Genomic DNA, 6,475 nt, shown 5'->3' on the forward strand with positions numbered 1-6,475 from the left:
AAACACTAAAGTAACTGGACTACAGTACACAATGAGAAACTTTAATAACAGAAAAATATTTAAGTATGAGAATTCCCTTTTAAATGTAGAGCGTACATAGTACAAAAACAAGACACGGAATTATTTGATTCTTAGTTAAGACAAAGTCTTGTATATGGTAAGTACTTAATATTTTTTTCAAGTGAACCTCAAATTTATATCATCCCATGAATGCTTAAATAAAGTAGAGCTCATTGTGTGTATTTTAAAAGTTTGTAAAATACTCTCTTTGCAATCTAGGAACACTAAATAATTCCACTCACCCACCCACTTCCTTTTGCAGGAATATATTTAATATTTTACCTAGCAGAGGACTTCTGCTAAGACTTTATATTTATGCACAATTTTTAAAATTTTTATTGTAAAGGTAATGTGCAGGGGGGTTACAGTTACATAAGTCAGGTAATGAGTACATTTATTTTTGAACAGTGTCACCTCCTTCCTCATTTTCTCCCAATTTCTCTCCTTCCAAACCTGTCTTATCAAGTTGTGTAGTGCATTTCCAACAGTGTCTACTGAACATCACTGCTGAATTGGTTCACCCTTTGTCCCACCATTTCTGTGCTTCCCCTTCCCCTCCCTAAATCAGATATACTTATATACAAAACAAAGGGTACAGAAATCAAGAACAGTGACAAAAGGGCATAAACCAAAGGGGAAAAAACAAGCCACAAACAATGTAATAGAAAACCTCTGTTTCCATTTCTTGGAGTTAACTTTGATAAGTATTATTTTATATGATCATATGCACATAGCTACTGGGCCCTTGTGAACTTCTTCTGAGAATATTCTCCTTTGTTGTCACTGTGTGACTGTTTAAAGTGCTGTTTAATCATGTACTGTTGTAATTTTTGTCTTTTACTATCCATTGGGTTTACTTGAGGTTTTATAGGCACATTCTAATTAGAGATAAGGGAATTCATCCAGTCTATGTATCTTTGTGTGTGGCTTACTTTGCTTAATATAATTTTTGCAAGCGTTTTTATTTTCTTACAAATGGGGCAAGGACAATTTCATTTTGTATATATGCCACATTTTCTTGATCCATTTGTCCACTGAGGGGCATCTGGGTTGATTATGTATCTTAGCTATGATAAACAATGCTATAATGAATATGGTTGTGCTGCTGGGTTTGGTTTTGTGGTCATTTGGATAAATGATCAGGTGTGGATTGCTGGGTCATAAGGAAGCTCTTTGTTTAGTCTTTTAAGGAACCTACACAATGCTTTCCAGAGTTATTAAACAAGTTTACATTCCCACCAACAGTGTAGTAGTGTTTCTTTTTTCCATATCCCCGCCTTCATCTGTTATTGTTAGTTTTCGTCATAATGGCCATTTAAAATGGGATGAGGTAGAGCTCAATGTTGTTTTGATTTGCATTTCTTTTATGGCCAGAGAAGTTGAACATCTCTTCTTATGTCTAATGGCCATTTCCTCCAAAATCAGGAAGGAGTCAATGTTCTCTACTCTTCTTTGGTATAGTACTAGGATTCCTAGCAAGAGCTGTAAGGCCAAACACCAACATAAAGGGGATCCAAATAGGGAAAGAAGAAGTAATCCTGTCTTTGAAGATGACATGATTTTGTATATTAAAAAATCCGTAGATTCCTCTCCCAAGTTACTTGAGCTGATCCAACACTTTTGCAAACTAGCAGGGTATAAAATTAACCCTTAAAAACCAGTAGTTTTCTGTATGCCAATATTGAGAAGAGCTAGGCTGCAATCAGAAAAGCAATTCCATTTGTAATAGCCTCAAATAAAAATACCTAGGAATTAACTTAACCAAAGTTGCAAAGGGCCTCCGTGATGAAAACTTTCAAAACCTGAAAAAAATTAAAGCAGATTTAAAGAAATGGAAATCCGTGCTATGTTCCAAAATTGCAAGGATTAATATGGTGAAAATGGCAATACTTCCAAAGGCTATCTACAAATTCAATACAATCCTCATCATTATTCCAAATCAAAAATTCATATTGAATAATAGATTAACCCTAACAGCAGAAAAGTACTGGAAGAGTATGAATACCAAATGTCAAACTCTATTACACAGCTGTAGTAACAAAAACAACTTAGTATTCACACAAAAACAGACCTGAGGACCAATGGAATAGCACTGAAAACACAGTACTGAACCCACAGACCTATAGCCACCTAGTCTTCAATACGGGAGCAAAAAACACAGAATGGAAGAAAGATACCCTCTACAACAAATTGTGCTGGCAGAATTAGCTACACATGTGTCGAAAATGGAAGGTAGATAATTATATAACACCCTGCACTAGAATCAACTCCAAATAGATCAGAGACCTCAATGTAAGACCAGATAAACCTGAAAATATTACAGGAAGGGATAGGGACAACACTAGGGCTCCTTGGCACAGTTGGAAAATTCCTAAGTAAAGATCCATACTCACCACAGATCAAAGAAAGACTGGAAAAATGGGACTGCATCAAACTGCAGTTTATGCATGGCAAAGGATACAGCTAGCAAGATAAATAAAAGCCCACAGAGTGGGAGAAGATCTATGCATCAGACAAGGGCCTCATATCTAAAATATACTTGGAGCTCAAAATATTAAACCTCCCAAAAACAAACCCTCAAAGAATTAATAACCAAATTAATAAGGGCTAAAGACTTCAAGAGAGACTTCTCCAAAGAAGAAATAAGAATGTAGACATTTCTGATCATCTTCAAATATTTTGAAGGAGAACACAGCTTTAAACTTTATGGAGCTAGTGCAATCCTGTATAGCCTTGGTCAAAATGCAAAGCACAATAACAAAAAAATATTACAGTACAAGAGATGACATTGAAGGTAAATTTAAGGCCTTAAAGTGAATTAATCTAACATAAAGCTGAAGTATAAGCCATAAATTATCCATCTGAAGTGCAAGCAATTTGACAGTTTACCTTCTGCTCTGTGAACAAGAAAACAGTAAGTACTCCTGCTTGTGGTCTATATCAGAATTCTTCTGCATAGGGAAGAGTAAAGTCAATATTGATTTCTACTGTCCAAGGGAGAGTCAGGACTGCTTTAGCCATTTGCATGGAAGGATATGGAAGGACAAACAGTGAACGTTGTGCAGATGCCTGTGCTTGAAAGGCTTCTGCCACTAGGTAAGTGTGAAACTGAATCATAGCCTTCTCCCCAGATATTTCTGTTATGTCAGCTGCATTGCAGTTTTTCCCATTTTTACCTATTGTGTCACGGTATACTGCACATATGAATCAAGTCTATGGCTTGTGCTTTCAACTGTTCTAAATTGCAAATCTGTAAAGGTAAGGGTATGAGCAACATTGTCTACTGAGAGGTTGTTACACAAGGCTTCTTCATAGTGACCATCACCATTCCAGTGCATAGTGATCTGTGCCTGCCAACATGTCAACCATTTGTATCAAGGGTTGTTTTGTTCCCATGTAAACGAATCTCATCATTTCTTTTAAAACCTCAGGGTTTTAAATCACTTGTTTCCACTTGATTCTTTTTGCTCTCTTCCTCTTCATGTTTTAATATTGTATTAAATACCAGTGATCCAGATTCAACACAGTTTTATGAGACTTAAATTCTCATCATCAGACAAAAACCAAACGAATGAAGCCTGCCATCTGTAATTTTTGTGTTTTCCTGGAGATTAGCTAAATCTTCTATTAGTATGTCCTAATATGTTTGATAAATCTTCAACCACATTCATCTCACAAAATATTGTCAGCTTGCCATCTGGTACAAGATCACCAGCTTCGTCAAGAAAGAAATTACTTCTAGTGAATTTTTTAAATCCCCAGTCCTTTCTTGGCACAAACTAACATGCTCTTCACCTTTCCATTGCTTTCATTTCTTCCCTCTTGGCATCCAGAAGGAGAAAACTGAATTTTTCTCCAACTTCACTTTTGAGGCAGCTGACATTTCATTTTGTCCCTTTGTCCAGATAAAAATGTTGAAATGTTTAACACTTCACCCATTTCTTGTCTGTAGAAATGAGTTATTAATGGTCCACATGTAGGAAAAGTTTTCTACTTTCACCTGTGTGTGACACTAGCTTTCTGCTATAGAACCAATAGACATATCTCCAGACAGAGATGGTGTGGGTTCCTGAGACATTGCCACTTCAAGACAGACGTTTAGAGGTGACACCCTATCAAACCATGTTGAATAATAATAATTTTTGGATTGCTATTTCTATGTCATTGAAGAATGAGATTGGGATATTGATAGGTATCGCATTGAATTTGGAGATAGCCTTTGGCAGTATTGCCATTTTCACCATGTTAATCCTCCCAATCCAGGAGCATGGGAGGTTTTCTACCTCCTTAGTTCTGCTTTAATTTCCCTTTTCTGCCGCACTATTCTCATTGTTGGCATATAGAAAAGCCATTGATTTTTGAAAGTTAATTTTATACCCTGCTACTTTACCTAAGTTTCCGATCTGCTCAAGTAATTTGTGAGTGTAGTCCATGGTTTTGCGTTTTTTTTTTTTTTTTTGATCGGTCATGAGGCTTGAACTCTGGGCTTGGGCGCTCTCCCTGTGCTCTTCAGCTCAAGGCGAGCACTCTACTGCTTGAGCCACAAACCCATTTCCGGTTTTCTAATGGTTTATTTGAGAGAAGAATCTCCCGGACTTTCCTGCCCGGGCTGGCTTTGAACTGACATCCTCCGATCTCAACCTCCTGAATAGCTAGGATTACAGGTTGGAGCCACGGGCCCCTGCCTTGCATGGGGTTTTAAATACAAGATCATGTCATCTGCAAAGAAGGAGAGTTTTACTTAATCTTTCCCTATTTAGATCCCCTTTATGTTCACATATTCTCTTATTGCTGTAGCTAGGCATTCTAATCTAAGTTGAAGAGAAGTGGAGAGAATGGACATTCTTGATGTCTGAGAGAGGGTTGAGAGAATGCAGGGCATAATTTCAATGTTTCTGAATTTGGACAGATTTGCTTTGTGTCCCAAAATGTGGTCTATTTTGGAGATTTTTCCATGTGCTGCTGAGAAGTATGTGAGTTCTCATGCTGCTGGGTTATACATCCTGTAGTTGCCTGTTAAGTCTAGTTGGTGTTTCAATGTTTCTGAATTTGGACAGATTTGCTTTGTGTCCCAAAATGTGGTCTATTTTGGAGATTTTTCCATGTGCTGCTGAGAAGTATGTGAGTTCTCATGCTGCTGGGTTATACATCCTGTAGTTGCCTGTTAAGTCTAGTTGGTGTTTCAATGTTTCTGAATTTGGACAGATTTGCTTTGTGTCCCAAAATGTGGTCTATTTTGGAGATTTTTCCATGTGCTGCTGAGAAGTATGTGTGTTCTCATGCTGCTGGGTGATACATCCTGTAGTTATCTGTTACATCTAGTTGGTGTATGCAGTTGTTTATATCTCAGGTTTCTCTGTTGAATTTTTGCAAAGTTGATCTATCCAGTGGGGAGAGTGGTGTGTAAAGCCCCCAACAATTCATATCTTTGGATCTATGTGTCATTTTAAGGAAAGTAGTGTTTCTTGGATAAATTTGGGTGCTCCTGTATTTGGTGAATAGATTTTTAGAAATGTTATATACTAATTTATTTTAAGTCTATTTCATGTGATATTTGGATTGTAACTACCACCTGTTTATGGGGGCTATTTGCTTGGTAGAGTTTGTTCCAGCCTTTCACTTTCATAATGTTTGTTTTTGAATGCAGCAGATAGAAGGATCTTGCTTTTTTATTGTGAAAATACTGTACAGAGGGGTTACAATTACATGGGCACAATAATGAGTATATTTCTTATCAAGCATTGTAGCTTCTCCCTGCACCCCTACCCACTCCTCACCCCCCCTCCACCCAGCCCCAAAGTTGTAAAGTTTGTTTTCGACATAATGACTTGTACATTTCATTGTTGCAATGGGTCCACTTGTATCCCTATTTAAATGATGTTTTCCCCCTTCCCTTCCACAAATTATACCGACATCAAATACAGTGAAAGCAGGGGTTATTCTGTGGGGAAGGGACATACAAAGCAACAAAAAAATAATCTTATAAATGTGTTAGAAACAATGGCATGAAAGAAAAATTACATTTGAATACATATTTTAGGGTTCATTTCCCTAATATCATCTTATCTGACCTTTTCTGCTTGACTCAGACATATATTAGATATTGCAAACAAGGGAAACCATGGCACTTATTTTACTTTGGGCCTGGCTTACTTCACTTAAGATAATTTTTCCAAGTCTTTCCATTTCCTAACAAATGGGGCAATGTCATTCTTTCTGATGGAGGCATAGAATTCCATTGTGTATATATACCACATTTTCTTGATCCATTCATCTACTGAGAGCCATCTGGGTTGGTTCCATATCTTAGCAATAGTAAATAATGCTGCAATAAACATAGTCATGCTGGAAGCTTTAGGTTGGTCTTGTTTGTCAACATTTGGATAAATGCCCAAAAGTGGGATTGCTGGGTCAT

General features: G+C 37.1%; 1 pseudogene; it reads right to left on the reverse strand.

The window, feature by feature from the left end:
• Positions 1-3,000: 3,000 nt before the first annotated feature.
• LOC138817092 (speckle-type POZ protein-like pseudogene) lies at positions 3,001-4,138 on the reverse strand (annotated as a pseudogene).
• Positions 4,139-6,475: the final 2,337 nt, after the last annotated feature.

The sequence above is a fragment of the Dipodomys merriami genome, unplaced genomic scaffold, assembly GCF_024711535.1.
Source record: "Dipodomys merriami isolate MVZ:Mamm:240054 unplaced genomic scaffold, mDipMer1.0.p SCAF_7, whole genome shotgun sequence".
Lineage (NCBI taxonomy): Eukaryota > Metazoa > Chordata > Mammalia > Rodentia > Heteromyidae > Dipodomys > Dipodomys merriami.